General features: G+C 50.6%; 1 protein-coding gene across 1 annotated transcript in view; it reads left to right on the top strand.

Annotated features, from left to right (window-relative positions):
- F13B (coagulation factor XIII B chain) overlaps positions 1 to 22289 on the top strand; it is a 251497-nt gene that overhangs the window by 113302 nt on the left and 115906 nt on the right. The window lies entirely within an intron of this gene.

The raw sequence follows: 22289 nt of genomic DNA on the forward strand, positions 1-22289 counted from the left end.
AAAGTTGACTCTTGTGAGTTGAAAGGGGAATTTAATAAGCAGGTTGGAAGTGGGAAGGACGTATTGATGAAACAAATTGGATTGTTGCAGGATGCAAATGATTGTGCTCTACTAAAGTACAAAGTAATTCACCAGGGGAAACATTTACTAAAAGTTGGCACAATGCAGAACAGCACCTAAAGTTGCTCTGCTGCATTGCGCTAGGGGAGAGAGCAGTGCAGACACACATTTACTTAGATACAGCACTGCTGCTCTCTCCCTATGCTTATTCAAATCAGGCTGCCTAGCACCTCAAAAACACATCTTTGCACCATGGTGCAACAGTTTGTGCTTGTTTTCTAGAACAGGTTTTGTATTGGAAGAATACCTTTTGGATAGAAAATCCTATGCTTAAATAAAGTTTTAAACTTTTCACACATTGGAGGTGTTGTTGCACGTGTAGCACACATTCAGTGTTTCAAAACTTAGAAAAACATGCTTCTCCAACTTAAAACCTTCCTTGAGGAGGCATTGTTTTAGTGCAAATCCCTCCATGTTGGACTTTTTTGCTTATGCAGGATCATCCCCAATCTTTTTGCCTCCTGCCTCCTATTTTTCCTGACCTGTTGCTGTTGGTTTTTGAACTCCGAGCACTTTACCACTGCTAACCAGTGCTAAAGTGTATATGCTCTCTGTGTAAATTGTATGGTTGATTGGTTTATCCATGATTGGCCTATTTGATTTATTAATAAGTCCCTAGTAAGGTGCACTAGAGGTGCCAGGGCCTGTAAATCAAATGCTACTAGTGGGCCTGTAGCACTGGTTGTGCCATCCACACAAGTAGCTCTGTAATCATGTATCAGACCTGCCACTGCAGTGTCTGTGTGTGCAGTTTTAACAGTAAATTCCACTTGGCAAGTGTACCCACTTGCCAGGCCTAAACCTTCCCTTTTCTTACATGTCAGACACCCCTAAGGTAGGCCCTGGTAGTCCCAAGGGCAGGGTGCAGTGTATGGTTAAGGTAGGACATCTAGTAATGTGTTTTATATGTCCTGACAGTGAAATATTATACCATTTCTGTGACTCTGCCTATTTGTGGATTCCCTGTCTGGCTCAGCTTGACAGTTGGGCTGGTTGCACCTCACACTAGACAATGACACAAAGGGAGCAGGGGTGTAGTCTGCATTTCCTGATGAGCCATATGTGCTAGGAGTGAGGGGAGGAGTGGTCACTTACACCTAAAAGGGCTGTGCCTGTCCTCACACAATGCAGTCTCTGCCCCCCTGGTGAGTGTCTGGGGCCTGGCCTGTGCAAGGCAGGATTTTACATTCAAAAGAGACTTTACTTTGAAGTAGGCCTACTTCAAAGGAGAAATTGGGTATAAGAAGGACACCCAAAATCACAGACTTTAGAAAACCCTTCTGGAAACAAGAGGAACCTCTGCCTGGAGAAGAGCTGAAGAGCTGCCCTGCTTGTGACTGTGCTTTGTGGAGCTACCCTGCAGTTGCTGTTTCTGCCAGAGTAAGAGGGCAAAGACTGGACTTTGTGTGCCTTCCATCTTGAGAAGAAATCTCCAAGGGCTGGATTTAGAGCTTGCCTCCTGTTGTTTGAAGTCTCAGGGACAGCAAAGACTTCTCTCTGCAGGCACCTGGCGTCTCTGGAGAGACTCCTACTCTGCCCTGTGGTGCCCATCCAGTTCCTGGGACTCTGAAAGGAGAAGCTGGCAGCCTAAAGACAAGGAAATCCACGCATAGAGCGCCGTGCGGGGAAAAGATCGATGCAACTCCGATCTGCGGCTGAAGAAACGACGCGCCGCTGGCTCCACAGCTGAGAAACGATGCTCGCAGGAAACACGACCGGAGAATCGACGCATAGAGCAGGAGAAACGATGCGCAGCATCGCTGATGGAGGCTGGAGATCACAACCCGGGCTGCGGGGTTTTCGGATCATCGTGCGGCTGGATTTCTGACTCAAGTACCGTTGTGCGTGGAAAAACAACGCATGGCCTGCCCGGACCTGAGAGTGCTGATCGGATCGATGCACCGCTCTCCTGCGGAGAGAAGAAACGACTTGCCCCGACCCGGTGAAAGAAGAAACGACGCACGGTCGTGCTCGTGAGTGGAATCAACGCATCGCAAGCCCTTTTTGACGTGCACTCACCCATGGTTATTTTTGACACGCCCAAGGTACTTTTTCACGCTGACTGCGTTAGTGTGTGTTTAAAAGTACTTAATGACTCTTTTTGCATTTTTATTGATAACTTGACTTGTGGATTGTGGATTTTTTTGAGTTTTGGTCTTCTTTTGTTTAGATAAATATTTCCTATTTTTCTAAACTGGTGTTGTGTCATTTTGTAGTGTTTTCATTAAGTTACTGTGTGTGTTGGTACAAATACTTTACACCTAGCACTCTGAAGTTAAGCCTACTGCTCTGCCAAGCTACGAAGGGGGTAAGCAGGGGTTTGCTGAGAGTGATTCTCTTTTATCCTGACTAGAGTGAGGGTCCTTGCTTGAACAGGGGGTAACCTGAATGCAAACCACAAATGGACCCCTAGGCTAGTGTAGTCTGTAGAGGGTCAGTGGGAGTGTAAGAAAACACTAAGGCCCATATTTATACTTTTTTAGCGCCGCATTTGTGTCGCTTTTTGATGCAAAAACGGCTCAAACCTACAAAATACAATTGTATTTTGCAAGTTAGCTCAGTTTTTGCATCAAAAAATGACGCACATGCAGCACTGAAAAAGTATAAATATGGGCCTAAGGGTGTAAAATATATCCCACCCCAAGACCCTAGAGAGTAGGAGTAAAGTACTAACACTAAAGTCGTGAGAAAGGATTTTGCAAGGACCACAACAGACTGCAAAGCACCGAAGACGGATTCCTGGACCTGAGGACCTGCAAAGGAAGGGGACCAAGTCCAAGAGTCACTAAAATGTCCAGGGGGGGCAGGAGCCCACTAAACCCCAGATGAAGGTGCAAAATGGCTGCCTCCGGTTGGAAGAAGCTGCAGGTTTTGCAAAAACGGAAGGAGGTAGGAAGTTCTTCTTTGTGCAGAAGATGTTTCATGGCGTGCTGGAGGATGCAGAGTTGTTTTCTTGGCAAAATACCACCAACAAGCCTTGCTAGCTGCAAGAGTCAGAGCTAGATAAAAAAGGGTGCTGTCTGGGCCCAGGAAGGACCAGGATGTCACCACTTGGGAGAGGAGACAGAGGGGGCCCTCAGCAACATAGAGAGCCCATGCACCAGAAGTAAGCACCTGCGAAGTCCTTGAACACAGGTTCAAGAAGACTGAACACGGTGGTCATTTCAACACTGCAAAGGGAGGTCCCACGACACCGGAGATCAACTCAAGGAGCTGAGCATCGCAGGACGGAGTGTTGGGAACCTAGGCTCAGCTGTGCATGCAGGATTTCTTAGAAATGTGCAAAGAAGCACTTGTAGCTGCAGTTCACTTGGTGCACAGGTTTACTGTCTGGAGAGGGGAGGCAAGGACTTACCTCCTCCAAATTTGGAGAGTTGGACCACTGGGCAGTCTGGGTCACTTGGGTCCACCACCTGTGTTCCAGGGGCCACACTCGTCAGGATGAGAGAGGACCCAGAGTACCAGTGAAGCTGAAGTTTGGTGCCTGCTGAAGCAGGGGGGAGATTCAGTTGACCCACAGGAAATTTCTTTGTGGCTTCCAGTGCAGGGTGAAGGCAGGCAGCCTCCAGAGCATGCACCACCAGGAAACAGTAAAAAAAGTCAGCAGGGTTAGGCGCTACAATGTTACTGGTAGTCTTCTGGCTACTTTGTTGCAGTTTTGCAGGCGTCCTGGAGCAGTCAGCGGTCGATCCTTGGCAGATGTCAAAGAGAGAAGTGGAGAGGAACCCGGATGAATTCTTGCAAGTCGTAATCTGAGGAAAAGCCCACTGGAGATACCCTAAATCGCCCTCAGAGGAGGATTGGCCACCTAGTCAGGTAAGCACCTATCAGGAGGGGTCTCTGACGTCACCTGCTGACACTGGCCACGCAGAGGCCTCCAGAGTGCACTCACACCTCTGGAACAAGATGGCAGAGGTCTGGGACAATAATCATGATACACTTTTCCAAAAGAAAATGACAGGAGAAAGAACTCAGTGGAGTCCTAATTCTAGGAGCAAGAGTCCTCACACACCCAACTGGGTGTCATGCTTCATCATCGGATATGCTCCTCGTCAGACCGGCGCTGCAATGTCTGACGGGCACCCCCCGTAGGGAGGCTCTTTGCCGGAGATCTTTTCCCGATGACGCCAAGACCCCAAGAGTGAGTTTGGCAGAAAAAGGAAAAAAGGAGAGACACACTAGAAGCTAAAATTGTCTCAAGACCCAAACCTAAGCGTAACAATTTTATTAATCTATGGAGGGTGAAGGCCAAGATTAAAAACAATTAGGAGAGTGAAATAGAGATAATGATCAATCACTCTCTATCACAATTATTGGGAAAAGGGAGGTAAGGGACTACCAGACCATCCCTGGAAAAGGGTCAACATGTTTCGCGTCTCTATGGTCCAACCGGATCCCGTGATGCTTCTTCAGGACCAAATGGATATATACTTCTCCTCTTACAAACTAAATAGACTCCTATAACCTCAAACTGTCAGTTATAATGTCTCCAGTCACTTACACTCGTCTGGTGTAACTCGAACGTGCTATTCCTATATGTCGCCCTGTAATCAAATGAACACAGGTCACTTGGTGGTACTACAGTCTAAATATACTTATACTGGGATGATTTCATTAGTTATGCTAAAGGAAAAACTGTGTCAATCTGTGAAGCACGCGGTGATGGTGCAAGTAGTGGCACACTAATGCATGCAAGGTGAGTATTATCTTACCCTCCCTTTTGAGGAACGTGCTTCATGGGACAGCATAGGCCTAAGGCCGGGCACAAAAATTCTAATAGTGAAGCGAACAAAAAACAACAAACTGCAAAAATGCCCATTATTGTAAAGTAGCATTATTCAAAACACAATGGCTATAGTAAAATGAGACAGCAATAACCAACCATATGTCATGAGTCATGGTGAGAAACAATGATGCAAGGATCGGACAATGGAGAGATACTAAGCATACATAAGAATAGTCTGTAGGGTTCTCACAACAGTTCCGCCAACAGTGTAATCAAGTGAAATGGAAAAATTATTATATATATCCCCTAGGTCGGGCGGGACTGTTAGTCAAAACTTTATTAGACGTCCTCAGACAATGCTGTCCTCACAGTGCAAAAGATTACGCAGAGTATAACATTTTTATCAATCTAGAAGTATCATAGCTGCTCCTCTATTATTGGTTAGTCACTTAAACACAAAAATCTTAATCCGGTTCGGGAGAAAAGCTCCCACATATGTTTGTTAAGATTCTGAAGAACCAAATAAACGCTACTGTCCTAAAGCGGATGCAAATATAATACACCCATTGGGAAAGTCAAAGACAGTAAAAAGCAGAATATCGGTGTTATTCTGTGAATTAAAAACAGCGGTTCAGTTTGACTCACTTGTGTCGCTCCTCGACCTGGACGGGTAACCTACCCCTGGCCGCGCTTCCGAATCAATGGGGAAGCCGCGGTGTGCTGGGCAGAAAAACCCACTACCCAGAAGTGAGCTTGTCACGCTGACGCTCGCGTTACCAAGTAACGGAGCCCAGCGTGTGTGGAGAACGGATTCTGATCGTACTGGCAGACAGTAGTCAAAGAAAGAGAACTGTAGTTCAGCACCCAGTGGAAAAGAGGCGAACAGCGTTATCAAAGTAATCTGAGCCGGTCAGAATGCGGAATGAAGACATCACGGTTGAATTTCCAAAAACTTATGCCAAGTCACCAAAGAAAAGTAAGCACTAATACTCAATTGTGTGAAAAGTGCAGAAAGCAAAAGGGGAGCATGACGAGCCCCGGTGCAACTCTAGAAAAAAGCTAATCAGGATGTTCTGATCAAGAGTTGTAGGGGAGAGATATGATGTGACCCCAAAACATGCATATAGTTATCTTTGCTACAGGCTGATCCAGGGGATGTCATCATTCAACCCCTTAACATGTGTGTTTAATTTATACACCCAGCGTTGTTCAAGTTCGAAAAGAGATCTCATGCCCTTTTGTAAGCTAGTCTGTAAAACAATCCACCACATGTCATCTGGGCTATGATTAACTTCCATGTAGTGAAGTTTGGTTGTGGTTCGGCCGCATCTGATATTACTGCGATGCTTGCTTATTCTCATTTTCACTGCTCTGGTGGTCATGCCCACATAGCGTAAATTGCATGGGCATGTGATCAAATAAATACAGTTGCGAGTATTGCAGTTGGTATGTTTCAATAGTCGCCATGTTTCTATTGGTTCTAGTTCAAAGATGTCCAAACGTTTTGTTAGTGTGCACACGTTGCAATTCCCACAAGGGAAATGACCTACAACTGGCGGAAGGTCCAAGAGCGCCCTTTGTCTAGGAGGCAAAGTACCAGGCAGTGGTTGGGTGTGAACCAACATGTCCTTAATGTTGGTGATCCTTATAAAGGCGAAGAGGGGTTTGGGAATCTCATCTCCTCCACTGCAAAGGATGGCCGATCTCTTATGAATCACTTTCTTTATGGTGTTAGACAAGGGGGTGAATGTGGACACACTGGAGGACCTCTGGGCACCACCCTTGGGGTGGTGATGGACAGGGGAGTGGCCACTCCCTTTTCCTTTGTCCAGTTTTGTGCCAGAGCAGGGTCTGGGGGTTCCCTAAACTGGTGTAGACTGGCTTATGCAAGGAGGGCACCATCTGTGCCCTTCAAAGCATTTCTAGAGGCTGGGAGAGGCTACTCCTCCCCACCCTTTAACACCTATTTCCAAAGGGAGAGGGTGTAACACTCTCTCTCAGAGGAATTTCTTTGGTCTGCCTTCCTGGGACTGGGCTGCCCAGACCCCAGGATGGCAGAACCCAGTCTGTGGGGTGGCAGCAGCGATAGCTGCAGAGAAAACCCCAGAGAGCTGGTTTGGCAGTACTGGGGGTCCATAGTGGAGCCCCCAGGATGCATGGAATTGGCTCCCCAATACCAGATTTGGAATGGGGGGACAATTCCATCATCTTAGGCATGTTACATGGCCATATTCAAAATTACCATTGTGAAGCTACATATAGGTATTGACCTACATGTAGTGTACGCGTGTAATGGTGTCCCTGCACTCAAAAAGTCCGGGGACATGGCCCTGAACTCTTTGGGGGCACCTTTGCTAGTGCACGGGTGCCATCACACTTAGTAACTTTGCACCTAACCTTCGGCAAGTGAAGGTTAGACATATAGGTGACTTATAAGTTACTTAAGTGCAGTGAAAATGGCTGTGAAATAACGTGTGCGTTATTTCACTCAGACTGCAATGGCAGTCTTGTGTAAAGGTTTGTCTGAGCTCCCTATGGGTGGCAAAAGAAATGCTGCAGCCCATAGGGATCTCCTGGAACCACAATACCCTGGGTACCTAGGTACCATATATTAGGGAATTATAAAGGTGTTCCAGTATTCCAATTGAAATTGGTGAAAGTGGTCACTATCCTGTTAGTGACAAATTTAAAGGCAGAGAGAGCATAACCACTGAGGTTCTGGTTAGCAGAGCCTCAGTGAGACAGTTAGGCACCACACAGGGAACACATATAGGCCACACACTTATGAGCACTGGGGTCCTGGCTAGCAGGATCCCAGTGACACATAACAACCACACTGACAACATAGGGTTGTCACTATGAGCACTGGGCCCTGGCTAACAGGATCCCAATGAGACAGTGAAAACACCCTGACTTATACTCACAAACAGGCCAAAAGTGGGGGTAACAAGGCTAGAAAGAGGCTACTTTCCTACACACGGGAAACCAGCCCCAGATATTCCTGCTGTGGTTGACGGGGGTCCCAGAAGTAGAGGCCCCTGAGCCAACTGGGGAGGATATTGCCGCACTTGGTAACCTGCCTAAGCTTGCTGGCTGGCAAGTGGAGGGTGGACCAACTAGGAAGGAATTCTGTAAAGCACAAAAGGAGTGCCCTACTCTTGAGGTTCTGAGGCAACAGGCGTTCACCACATAAATTTGGAGAAGAATCTCCTCTACAGTGAGCCTAAGGTACCAGTCTCTAGTGCAGCAAGTGTGCTGGTGGTCCCCCAGTGCTATCGGGCCTTCCTACTGAGCCTGGCTCACGACATTCCCCCTAGAAGGACATTTGGGGCAAGACAAGACCTTTGCCTGGCTTGTCACCCACTTTTATTGGCCTCAAATGCTCAAATGCGGGTAGCCTCAGATAATTTCTGTAGGTCCTTCCCAACCTGCCATGCTAGTGGAAAGACATGGAAAAGGCTCAATGCCCCCCTGATCCCACTCCTCTTCATTGGCACCCCCTTTGAAAGGGTGGGCATCAATGTCATTGGTCCCTTGGACCCCAAAACCGCCCTAGGCAACAGGCTTATCCTGGTTTTGGTGGATCATGCCACCTGCTATCCAGAGGCAATCCCCATAAGGACAGTGACTGTACCGGTGGTGACCAGAGCTCTAATGGGGATATTTACCGGTGTAGGGTTCCCAAAGGAGGTTGTGTCTGACAGAGGCACAAACTTCATGTCAGAGTACATGAAGTCCTTGTGGGATGAATGTGAGGTAACCTACTGGTTTACCACCCTTTGCCATCCTCAAAGCAATGGGCTTGTTGAAAGGTTCAACAAGACACCGAAAGGCATGATCACTGGCCTTCCTGAGGCCATGAGGCATAAGTGGGATGTCCTCTTGCCATGCTTTCTCTCTGCTTATAAGGAGGTGCCCCTCCTATGGATACCCTGTCAGAAGACCCCTAAGCATAGTCAAGGAGGGATGGGAGAAAGCTCCAAAGAAACCTCCCCAGGATGTGGTCAGTTGCATGATGGCCCTCCGCAACTAGACGCAGCGCTTCTGGAAACAGGCTAAGAGTAACCTCGAGGCCAGTCAAGAGGTGATAAAGGAATGATATGGCCAGAAGGACACCATGGTAGAATTCTCACCTGGGGACAAAGTATGGGTGATGAAGCCAGTAGAGCCTAGAGTTCTCCAGAACCGCTGGACTGGCTCATTCAAACTCAAGGAGCCAAAGGGAGAGGCCACTTACCGAGAGGACCTCAAGACCCCAGACACCTCCTAAGGGTTCTCTTCTACACAACAGACTGAAGCCTCATTTTGAGAGGTCTGAGGTCAGCATGCTTCTCGTGACAGATGAGGGCATGGAAGAGGAGAGTGAGCCTCTCCTCGACCTCCTCTCTGCCAAGGAATGTGATGGGTCAGTGGAGGGTGTTAATCTCTCTGACTCCCTGACTCTAGATCAGAGAGGAGACTGCTACGAGTTGTTGGAGCAGTTTTCTTCCCTGTTCTCCCTCACTCCTGGACTCACACACTTGTGTGTCCATGATATTGACACAGGAGACAGCCCACCTGTGAAGAATAAAATGTGCAGGGTGTCAGATAAAGTGAGGTCCAGCATCAAGGATAAAGTGGCCAAGATGCTGGCTCTTGGGGTGATCAAGAAGTCCAGCAGTCCCTGGTCCAGCCCAGTGGTGTTGGTTCCCAAGGCTGCTGCTCTCGGTACCAAGCCAGAACTTAGGTTCTGCATGGACTACCAGGGTCTCAACTCTGTCACAAAGACAGATGCTCACCCCATTCCCCATGTTGATGAGCTCCTAGACAGGCTAGGCACTGCCAAGTTTATTAGTGCATTTTACCTCATGTCAGGGTACTGGCAGATCACATTGACTAAAGGGGCTCAAGAGAGATCCACTGTTTCTACTCCTGAGGGCCATTACCAGTTCAGAATGATGCCCTTTGGATTGAAAAATGCCCCCGCTACCTTCCAACGGTTGGTTAACGGGGTCCTAGCTGGCAAGGATGCCTTCTGTGCAGCCTTCCTAGACGACATTGCCATCTATAGTTCCAGCTGGGAGGAACACCTGCTCTAGCTCAAGGAGGTGCTTCAGGCCCTGCAACAGGCAGGCCTGACCATCAAGGCCAGTAAGTGCCAAATTGGACAGGGTTCTGTGGTGTACTTGGGACAACTAGTAGGTGGTGGAAAGGTTCAGCCCCTCCCGGCCAAGATTGAAAACATAAAGGCCTGGCAACCACCTAGAACTCAAACAGAGGTGAGGGCCTTCTTAGGCCTCGTTGGATATTACCACAGATTCGTTAAGGGATATGGCACCATAGTAGCCCACTTAACAGAAGTGATATCCAAGAAACAACCTTGATTGGTGAATTGGACAGAGGCCTGTAAGAAAGCCTTTGACTCCCTGAAGGAATCCATGTGCACAGCCCCGTGCTCAAGGCACCTGACTACTCCAAAGAATTCATCATGCAGACAGACGCTTCAGAGCATGGCATAGGGGCAGTCCTAGCACAGCTGAATGAGGAGGGCCTACACCAACCAGTAGTCTTAATTAGCGGAAGACTACTACCACAGTAACAGAGGTGGGGTGCTAATGAGAGAGAAGTATTTGCTGTGTTCTGGGCACTGAAGAAGCTGAGACCATACCTGTTTGGGACTTACTTCCGGGATCAGACAGACCACAGGCCCTTCAGATGGCTCATGCAGGTGCCAACTCTTGAGGTGGTCAATTTCCCTACAGGGAATGAACTTTACAGTGGAGCATCGCCTGGGGATTGACCACACCAACGCTGTTGGTCTCTCCAGCTAATTTCGCCTTAGTGATGAGAGCTCCCAGGAGGCTGGGTAGCCCTCCCCACTTTCAGCTGGGGGGACACATGTTAGACCTGACAGCCTTAGGGTAGTCACCCTCAACGTTATGCCTGCCTCCCTCCATGGTTTGACACTGTTTTTGCTGGTTTTAGGACTCTGCACACTTTACCACTGCTAACCAGTGCTAAAGTGCATATGATCTCTCCCTTAAAACATGGTGGCATTGGCTCATACCCAAGTGGGTTATTTACTTGTAAGTCCCTAGTAAAAGTGCAATACATGTGCCCAGGGCCTGTAGATTAAATGCTACTAGTGGGCTTGCAGCACTGATTGTGCCACCCACATAAGTAGCCCGCTAACCATGTCTCAGGCCTGCCTTTGCAAGGCCTGTGTTTGCAGTTTCCCTGCCAATTTTACTTGGCATTTAAAAGTACTTGCCAAGCCTTAAACTCCTCTTTTTCTACATATGTCACCCCTAAGGGGTAACCCATAGGGCAGGGTGCTATGTAGGGAAAAGGCAGGACGTGTATCTGTGTAGTTTATAGGTCCTGGCAGTGTAAAACTCCTACATTTGTTTTACACTGCTGTGAGGCCTGCTCCTTTCATAGGCTAACATTAGGGCTACACTCATATACTGTTTGGGTGGTAGATTCTGATCTGAAAGGGGTAACTAGGTCATATTTAGTATGGCAATACAAAATCCTGCTGACTGGTGAAGTTGGATTTAATATTACTATTTTAGAAATGCCACTTATAGAAAGTGAGCATTTCTCTGTACTTAAATCATTCTGTGCCTTACAATCCACATCTGGCTGGGTTAGTTGACAGCTCCCTTGTGCATTTCACTCAGACAACTCCAAACACAGGATGCTCAGTCACACCTGCACACATCTGCATATAGAATGGGTCATCCCGGGATGGGAGGGTGGAAGACCTGGCACTTACATGTCAAAGGACAGTGGCCTGCCCTCACACAATGGACTGTGAAAACCCCTGCTGGGACTCTGGCAGACAGGATGGAACTGAAAGTGGACCTTGTGCACTTCTAAGCCACTCTTTGAAGTGCCCCCCACTTCAAAGGCACATTTCGATATTTAAGCAGGGCCTCTAACCCTACCAACTCAGACACTTCTTGACAAGATACCTACTGGGAAAGAAACTCTGAACGAGAACCTGCAACCTGCTAAGAGAAGCAGCCTGGCTGCCAAAAGGACTCACCTGACTGATTGCTGAAAAGGACTGCTGTCTTGCTGTTGCCCTGCTGCCTTGCTGCCCACTGGCTCTGCTGAAAAGTGCTCTCCAAGGGCTTGGATTGAGCCTGCCTCCTGTTTCCTGAAATCTCAGGGCCAAAAAGAATAAATCTCTGCAAAAGAACTCCTTGTGCGGCGAAAATCGGCGCATAGCCTGCCAGAATCTACGCACAACCTACACTGCGATGAGAAAATCACTGCACGCCGAACCGGAACGATGCAGCCTGGCTCCCCCAGTTGAGATCGATGCAGCACCAGTATTGTGACCGGAACTTCGACGCACGACCCACTGGATCGATGCATAGCCGATCTGGAATGACGCAGCTCGACTTCCTGCGGCAGGAATCGACGCAGCGCCTTCCGTGTGACAGAAATTTCCCTGCATCACCCACCGGATCGACGCAGCTCCTGTGACTTCGCCCTGCACACCGAGGATTCCTCTGCATCATCCCCGAGGGCCTCCAAATACCCTGCAACCCGAAGAGGACCCCCATCAGCGCGCCAGGGGTCAACGCAAATCCCTTATTGCGTGAAAAAGCATTGACGCACCATCTGTGTGCGCCTGGAGAAACCGACACACACCGCCCCATTTTCCACGCATCTCCTCCTCTGCGGTACCTTGCAGATAAATTTAGTCGCAAACCAGGCACTTTGGGCTTGTATGAGACACCTAGGCCCATATTTATACTTTTTGACGCAAACCAGCAGCGGCGCTGGTTTGCATACATTTTTTTACCACTGGCTAACGCCATTCCTACGCGCCATGCAGGCGCCTTATTTAAGGATTGACGTTAGCCGGCACTGCGGGCTGGTCAGAGTAAAAAAAAATGACTCTAACCAGGCAGCGCCGGCGTAGGGGAAAATGGGGGTTGTGCGTCATAAAATGGTGCAAGTCAGGTTAGAGTAAAAAATCATGGCTCAAACCGGACGTGCACCATTTTTTGACGCACAACCCCCATTGAAATGACTCCTGTCCAAAGACAGGAGTCATGCCCCCTTGCCCAATGGCCAAGCCATTGGGCACAGTGGCATGTAGGGGGGGCCAAATTAGGCCCTCCATGCCACTTAAAAAAAAAAGAAAAAATTATACTTACCCCATCTTACCTGTACCTACCTGGGATAAGTAAAAAAAAAAATTATACTTACCCCAACTTACCTGTACCTACCTGGGTGTCCTCCAGGGGTGGGCGAGGGTGGCAGGGGGTGTCCCAGGGGGCAGGGAAGGGAACCTGTGGACTGCTTCCATGGTCAGAGACCATGGAAGTGAGCCCACAGGTCCCTTAACGCATGCCCTCACCCAGGCGTTAAAAAACATTGCACATCAGGCTGGGCACAGTTTTTTAAGGCCAGCCTCCTCCTGTGCGTCAAAATGACATGGGAGTACAAATGAGGCGCACAGGCCTTAAAGTAATTTTTTGGGCGGGAACGCCTACCTTGCATGTCAATAACACCAGGCAGTTTCCCGCATCCAAAGAATGACTCACACAGAGGAATTTTGACATCCAGGGGGTCGGGCGTCATAGTATAAATATGGTGAACGTTTTGCGCCGAATGTGCGTCAAAATTTTTGAAGCACATTCGTCGCAAATGGAGTATAAATATGGGCCTTAGTCCCTCATTACAACCCTGGCGGTCGTTGAGAAAGCGGCGGTAATACTGCCAAGAAGCCGGCGTTACGAAAAATGGAATTATGACCACGGTGGAAACCGCCAACACATTCAGCCACTTTAACCGCCAACAGCCAGGCGGAAGACAATGCACCGCTCACATCATTACAACAAGCCAATCCACCAGCTTTTCCAGGGCGGTACCAATGTCATCAAAGGCACGGCAGAAACAGTACACAGAAGGGAAATGACTCACCTCTGGACAATCAGGGAACAACCACGACGCCATGGAGCTCGAACTGCAGATCTTGCCCATTCTGGAATACCTCCTCCTACACCAGGAACAGAAACACAGGCAAAGACGACCAAGGTGAGTACCGCACCTAGCACACAAGGGACGGGGGGGGCAAAAAGAGAGTGACATACACATGCAACACGCAACACCGCCACCCCCAACACCATACACACAAACAGATGCAATAACATTACATATACACCCGTATCCCCCAGGAATAACACAAGGACAAAAGGAATTGATTAAATTGAGTGTAATATTATACATTTAGAAAAATACATCCTTAAAGCAATAAACAGTATATACAATATATACAAATGGAGGGACAATGTCCACTCCAAAATGTCCATGGACCACAGAGCCAAAACACATAGGCCAAGACCACACTTTACTCCTGCCTCGATACGGAGAGAACACTGCAGGGGCATCAGGTCGAAAACACGCATGGGGAATGGGGGGGCACCTCAGCCGGAAGATGGTACAATGCCACTGCTCCTGGAGGGGGCTACATGCCCTCTGCAATGTCCTGGGGAGTGCAAGGCCACAGTCTCTCAAGTGGGTGCCACTGCTTGGTCCTGGGGAGTGCAAAGCCACAGTCTCTCAAGTGGGTGGTCTGCCCACTGCTTGGTCCTGGGGAGTGCAAAGCCACAGTCTCTCAAGTGGGTGGTTTTCCCACTGCTTGGTCCTGGGGAGTGCAATGCCAGTCACCCTAGTGGGTGGTTTGCCCACTGGTTCTGGAGGGGGCCTTGTGCCCAGTGTGCTTCATCCAGGCAAGGAGGGGGTGAGTGGATGCTTACTTCCACTGGTTCCGGAGGGGGCCTTGTGCCCAGTGTGCTTCATCCAGGTAAGGAGGGGGTGAGTGGATGCCTTCTTCCACTGGTTCTGGAGGGGGCCCTGTGCCAGTGTGCTTTATCCAGGCAAGGGGGGTGAGTGGATGCCTTCTTCCACTGGTTCTGGAGGGGGCCTTGTGCCCAGTGTGCTTCATCGACGAAAAGAGGGGGTGAGTTGATGCCTTCTTCCACTGGTTCTGGAGTGGGCCTTGTGCCCAGTGTGCTTCATCCAGGCAAGGAGGGAGCGAGTGGATGCCTTCTTCTACTGGTTCTGGAGGAGGCCTTGTGCCCAGTGTGCTTCATCCTGGATAGTGCAAGGTCACAGTCTCTCATCTGGGTGTCACACCTACAGGTGTTGCAGGGGCCAAGACACACTACAGCCCATGTAGTCACGACTACACACTGCTCGCCGGCGGTGACAGCTAATCAGTGGATGGCAGTTGCGGGGCTGGCGGCGGTGTTGTCAGTGGTGGGGGGAGGCTCCAGCCCTTCCCCTGCAGCCTCGGATGGCTGCCCACTGGGGCTGCTGCTGCTGGCAGTGGTGCTGCTGGCGGTGCAGGTGGCGGTGGTGGCTGCGGTGCAGGAGGCGGTGCTTTCAGTGGTTGGGGGGAGGCTCCAGCCCTTCCCCTGCAGCCTTCGATGGCTGTCCACTGGGGCCGCTGCTGCTGCTGGCGGTGCAGGTGGCGGTGCTGTCAGTGGTGGGGGGAGGCTCCAGCCATTCCCCTGCAGCCTCGGAGAGCTTCTCACTGGGGCTGCTGCTGCTGGCAGTGGTGCTGCTGGCGGTGCAGGTGGCAGTGCTGTCAGAGGTGGGGCGAGGACGCACTATAGCCCATGTAGTCACGACTACACACTGCTCACCGGCGGTGACAGCTACTCAGTGGATGGCAGTTGCGGGGCGGGCGGCGGTGTTGTCAGTGGTGGGGGGAGGCTCCAGCCCTTCCCCTGCAGCCTTGGATGGCTGAAGTGCCATGGCTGGTGTTGTTTGCCCAGATGCCGCTCCAGCCCCAGGCACCAGATCCATCCTGCCTGTGGTGTCAGTTCCTTTCACATTGGCCTTGGCAGCTGTTGTTCCCTTCCTGCCCTTGGCAGATGGTGGTGCCTCCTTGCTTCTGCCAGCTGGTGTTCCCTTCCTTCCCTTGCTGGCTGGTGGTGCCTCCTTCCCCTTGCTGGCTGGTGGTGCCTCCTTCCCCTTGCTGGCTGGTGTCCCCTTCTTACCCTTGCTAGCTGGTGGCCCCTTCTTTCCCTTGGCAGGTGGTGCAGGCACAGTGGCTGTGCTGACAGGTGCCTCTTTGGAGCCTCTCACACCTGCAGTAGCTGCAGAAACTACAGTGGCCTTGGACTGGGTGGCTGAGGTGCTGGGCTGGGTTCAGGCCACCCTGGCCCGAAGTGAAGGCAGAGGGAGGAGGGGCAGGGAATAGGTCAAGGGTGATGAGGAAAAGCTTCTTAGGGACACTGGGGGGGGGGGGAAGAGGATGAAGGTTTGGGAGTGGAGTAAGAGGGAGTGGTTGTAGGAGGTGTATGTCTGCTGTGTTTGGGTGCAGGTGCATGGGCTGGATGCTGTTCTGAGGAGGATGACTGTTGGGTGTCTGAGTGCCTGCGTTTGTGTACTTTGGGAGGAGGGGGAACAGACACAGTGGGAGAGGACACATGGGACGTGTGCATGGATGTGGGGGTGGTGACTGCCAGTGAGGGGCGTGTTTTGATAGGTGTGCTGGTGATGGAGGTAGTTGATGAGAATGTAGTGCATGCAGGTGTGAGTAGTGATGCTACTGGGAGGGAGGTGGATGATGAGGAGGAGGGGGACACAGTGGAGGCAGTGGATGTTGGTGTGTCTGCATCTGGATGATGCTTGTATGAGTGCCTGTGGTATGAAGTATGGTGCTTGTTTTTGCCTGAGCCACTTCTGTGTGTTGATTTGGGTGCATGCAGGTCTGAAGGTGTGCTTGAGATAGGATGGGGTTCAGGGGATTGGGATTGGGTAGAGGAAGTTGGAGGGGGGAGGCTGGAGACAGGGACAATGGCTGCCATCAGTGAGTTGGCCAGAGCCTGGAATGTTCTCTGTTGGGCCGCCACGCCAGAGTTAATGCCCTCCAGGTATGCATTTGTTTGTTGCAAATGCCCTGCTGGACCCTGGATGGCATTCAGGATGGTTGACTGCCCAACAGAGAGGGATCTCAGGAGGTCAATAACCTCCTCACTGAGGGCAGCAGGGCTGACTGGGGAGGGCGGTGCATGGGAAACTCGCTGAGGGGCTGCTGGGAGGGTGGTGCTGTTACGGGGAGTTGGCGGCTGTACCTGTTGTTGGGGTGGGCACAGAGGTGTCTGCCACTGCCAGGGAACTTCCATGGGAGGAGGTGTCGCTGTCGGTACTGTCCTTTCCTGTCTCCGTTGTGGTGCTCCCCTCGCCCTCCGTCCCACTGGTGCCCTCACCGTCAGTGGATTCGGCCTCCAGACCCATGTGCGATGCAGCTCCCTCCGTCGCCAGTGCCTCTGCTCCTCTGCCAGATGATGCTGATGCACACAAGGACAGGGTGACAAAACAAAAAGGGGGGAAGAGCTTGCCCATCATGGAACCTACCCTGCCATGTTCGCACTTGCCTTGGGGCACCCACAGCACACATCCCCCACCCAGGTAATACCTTAACATGCGCAAAGTCATGATTCTGAATCTGTACTCACCCCCTTGTGGCTGCTGTGATGCCTTCACTTGCCCATCCAACTCCGGATAGGCCACGGCCAAGATGTGGAACATCAGGGGGGTCAGGGTACGACGGGCACCCCTTCCTCGTTGGGAGGCCAGCCTCAGCTGGGCCTTCCCCGTCTTCCTTGCCCAGCGGCGCAGGTCCACCCACCGTTTGCGGCAGTGGGTGCTTCGCCTGTCAAAGACCCCCAGGGTCCACACCTCCTTGGCGATGGCACGCCAAATACCCTTTTTCTGATGGGCGCTGACCTGCAGAAAAAGATACAGCAGAAAAGGTATTATTCATAGCGTCCGGGCTGTTATACTCATGGCCCAACATATCCCTCCCATCCCCTTACGCACATAAATTGACCACCATACATGCAGCACTCTGCCCAGGACCCCTCAGCCCCCCTCTACACAAGGCTTACACACACAGTACTCCATACACTCATGCCCCACGCATCGTCCTCACAGTGTACTCACCTGTTGGTCTGGAGGACCATAAAGTAAACAGTACTGAGGTAGGACCCCATCCACCAGTCTCTCCAACTCCTCCGAAGTGAAGGCAGGGGCCCTTTCCCCAGACACTCGAGCCATGGTCGCTTCCAGACACAGGTCACAGAAGCACTTGAAGTGTAAGCCCTCTCCTGTTGAAGGTCAGGTAGCAAGTGAGTTAACAGATAGAAAATGGTGGTCATGTCCGCAGCGGTGTGTACTGTCACCACCGGCGTACATCACCATTGGCGCTTGGAACCAGTAGGCCCCAATGATAGCCAATGCTGTGTTTCGCGGCAGACATCGACCGCCTCCCGCAATGGCACACAACGCCAGCGTAATTACCTCATTTCCACTTGTCCCTCCTCACAGGTCAGGCAGCCGCCATTTCAGGGGGGCACAGGCCATGGCACCTAACTGCGTCACAGCAGAGATAGGCACATCAACGGACCAACACGTTCACATACTGTTTCTGTCAAAAAAGAAAAGCATATTATTCTGAGTCTATGTTTGAATATACCATCTGCTCACTGTTTTTCACTGTAGAGTTCAACCGCTGAGGATGAATAGGAGATGGAGACATACCCCGTGTACAGATTCCTGGAGAACCTGGCGACAATGGAGGACAGGCACATTATCCTAACCTACAGACTTGATAGGGCCATACTCCAAGAGCTGTGTGCCCAATTGGAGCCAGACCTGATTTCAGCTATCCGCCACCCCACAGGTATCCCCCTCCAGTGCAGGTCCTGTCAGTGCTCCATTTCTTGGAAAGTGGTTCCTTCCAAGCGACAGTGGCCATGGCATCAGGGATGTCACTGCCTATGTTCTCAAACGTGCTGACCAGAGTGTTGTCTGCCCTGATGAAACACATGAGCAGCTACATCGTATTTCCCCAGGTGGAGGATTTGGCCACAGTGAAGTCTGACTTCTATGCAATGGGACATATCCCCAACATCATTGGTGCTATTGATGGTACACATATTGCCTTTTTGCCCCCCAGAGAAATGAACAGGTGTTCAGAAATCGAAAGAGCTTTCTCTCTCTGAAAGTGCAGATGGTGTGTTTGGTGGACCAGTACATCTCCCATGTCAATGCAAAGTATCCTGGCTCTGTGCATGATGCCTTTATCTTGAGGAATAGCAGCATCCCATATGTGATGTCTTAACTCCAGAGGCACAGGGTGTGGCTAATAGGTGAGCCCATGGTCGCCACACAGTTGATGTAATTATATGGGTGTGGGGTTGGTCCTAAGGGTGAGTGTCTGGCTAACAGGTATCCCTTGATATTTGCAGGTGACTCTGGTTACCCAAACCTTTCTTGGCTGCTGACTCCAGTGAGAAATACCAGGACAAGGGCAGAGGAACGTTACAATGAGGCACATAGGCGAACAAGGAGGATCATTGAGCGCACCTTTGGCCTCATGAAGGCCAGATTCCGGTGCCTCCATCTGACAGGTGGATCCCTGTACTACTCACCCAAGAAGGTGTGCCTGATCATCGTTTCATGTTGCATGTTGCACAACCTGGCCTTGAGACGCCAGGTGCCTTTTCTGCAGGAGGATGAGGCTGGAGATGGTCGTGTGGCAGCGGTGGAGCCTGTAGATAGTGACGAAGAGGAGACAGAGGAAGAGGATGTGGACAACGACTACTATAATTCAACAGTACTTCCAGTGACACATAGGTAAGACACTGTAACTTCACCTTCCATTGCAGTTTTGTGTTGGATATTGTACACGGCAGCCTGATTTTCCTACTTCTATGGCCACTTACTGTACCCTTTGGCATCTCTATTTTCAGATTTCTGTGCCCCACTCTGGCTCCTGGTGTGTTTACTGCTGCCCACTACAGGTCATACCTGTGTATATGTAACTGTACATTTGATTTGCAATGTTTACAGCTTGTTAAAAAAATACATATTTCAATCAATTGACAGACTCCATACTTGTATTAGTTCCAAGGGTGTTTATTTCTTTGATAATAAGTGTAGGAGGTATTGCAATGGGCTGGGTTGATGGTAGTGGAATGTCCAGGTTAGAGTACAGTCTATTTGTATCACAGGTGCATTGTCCAAGGGGGCATAGGAAGTGGAGCAATGGCAGTTCAAGGTGGACAGGGTGACAGAGAGGGGCACAAGGGTGACATTCAGGGGAGTCTTATTTCCTGGCGGGGGTTTGGCAATGTTCTCTGGCTTCTGCCTGGATCACAGGGACCTTTTGTGTGGTGATTCTCCTTCTGCAGGGGGCGGGTGCTGGTTGCCTGTTGTTCCAGTGGCGGGCCTCCTGTCCACTAGCGTCAGCGGAGGTGGAGGGCTGTTCATCGGTGTGGCTAGGGTCAGGGGCCCGTTGGTGTGCCACTGCCTCCCTCATGGTGTTGACCATGTCTGCCAGCACCCCTGCAATGGTGACCAGGGTGGTGTGGATGTCTCTCAGGCCCTCCCTGATCCCCAGGTACTGTCCCTCCTACAGCTGCTGGGTCTCCTGCAGCTTGGCCAGTATCTGGCCCATGGTCTCCTGGGAATGGTGGTACGCTCCCAGGATGTTCATGAGTGCCTCGTGGAGAGTCGGTTCCCTGGGCCTGTCCTCCCCCTGTCACACAGCAGTCCTCCCAGCTTCCTTATTATCCTGTGCCTCCGTCCCATGAACTGTGGGCCCACTGCCACTGACCCCAGGTCCCTAATCGTCCTGTGTTTTTTAGGGTTGCCTGGGGTCCCTGTAGTGGTGGACACACTGCTGATTGACGTTTCCTGGGGACAAAGGGATGGGCCAGCTGGGTGGGTGTTGTGGTGGTGTTTCCTGAGGGGGATGCTCTGTGGTGGTTTGGGAATATGCCTGGGTCACCGACTGTCCAGAGGTCTCTGATGGGCCAGGTTGGTCACCCTGATCCAGGCGTGCAGAGCTGCTGTCATCACTGTGGGCCTCTTCTGTCGGGGGACTGGATGTTGCTGGCACCTCCTCTCCGGTGACGCTGTGTGGGGGTCCTGTGGGGATGTAAATGCAGTGTTATTGTTTCTGCATGTGACATCTTGTGCATGGGTATTTTTCCCTCTATGGTTGTTATTACCAAGGCCGCTTTGGCTTGTGTGAGTTGTGATTTGGTTGGCTAAGTGATTGTCACTAGTGTGCATGCTTTGGTGATGGGTGTCCATGCAGGTCTTTTATGGGTGCCCATGCATTGGTGTAGCATGCAGGGCATGGTATTGGGATGGGTGGGTTGTGATGGTGGGAAATATATGAGATGGTGGAGAGATGGGAGTGAGGGTAAGTGTGGGGGTTTGTGATGGCATGCAGGTGGGGGGGCTAAAGTAGTAAAGATTTGACTTACCAGAGTCCAGTCCTCCCGCTACTTCTGCCAGGCCCTCAGGATGCATGATCGCCAAGACTTGCTCCTCCCATGTTCTTAGTAGTGAGGGAGGAGGTGTGGGTCCACCACCAGTCCTCTGTACAGCTATCTGGTGTCTTGCTACCACGGAACACACCTTCCCCTGTAGGTCATTCCACCTCTTCCTGATGTCATCCCTTGTTCTTGGGTGCTGTCCCACAGCATTGACCCTGTCCACGACTCTCCGCCATAGCTCCATCTTCCTAGCAATGAACGTCTGCTGCACCTGTGATCCGAATAGCTGTGGCTCTACCCGGATGATTTCCTCCACCATGACCCTTAGCTCCTCCTCTGAGAACCTGGGGTGTCTTTGTGGTGCTATGGGTGTAGTGTGAGTGATGTGTGTGAGGGTGTGTGAGGTGATGTGTTGGGGTGAGTGCTGTGAGGTACGTGGATGGTGTATGGGTGATGGTGTTTTGTGGATCTGATTTAATGGGTGCTGCTGGTTTGTCTCTCTCTCAGTTGTCAATTTTTATTTTCGTAAAGGGTTGTGGGTAGTGTGTGTTTTATATTGGCGTGGGGTGTGGGTGTGGTGTGTGTATGTGTGTCAGGTGTGTGTATTTTCAATTGTCCAATGTGGTGGTGTTTTATATGTGTGTGTGTATTTTGAGCGCGGCGGTCAGTACAGCCAATGGTGTACCGCGGTTGAATGTCCGCCATTGTGATTCGTGGGTCATAATGCATGGGGGTGTATTTCTGTTGGCGTAACAGTGTGGGTTTTGGTACCGCCATTTTATCACTGGCCTTTGGGCTGGCGGACTTGTGTGTGTGTCTGTATAGTGGCGGATTTCTATGTGTGGGTCATAATACGCGAAGCGGTAAACCGTTGCGGTATGTTGGTGGCAGTCAGCATTGCGGTAAGCAGCACTTACCGCCAATGTCATAGTGAGGGCCTTATTGTTTTTAAGAACTAAATACTCTATTTATCATTACAAAAGTGATATTTCAACTTGCACTTATCAAATCTTAATCGCTTTGACCTTATTCTACTCAGATAAATATTCTATATTGCATGATTTATTGCACAAATACTTTGCAGATTGCCTTCTAAGTTAAGTCTGACTGCTCAGTGCCAAGCTACCAGAGGGTGG

Source organism: Pleurodeles waltl, chromosome 4_2 (assembly GCF_031143425.1).
Source record: "Pleurodeles waltl isolate 20211129_DDA chromosome 4_2, aPleWal1.hap1.20221129, whole genome shotgun sequence".
In the NCBI taxonomy this organism is placed as follows: Eukaryota; Metazoa; Chordata; class Amphibia; order Caudata; family Salamandridae; genus Pleurodeles; species Pleurodeles waltl.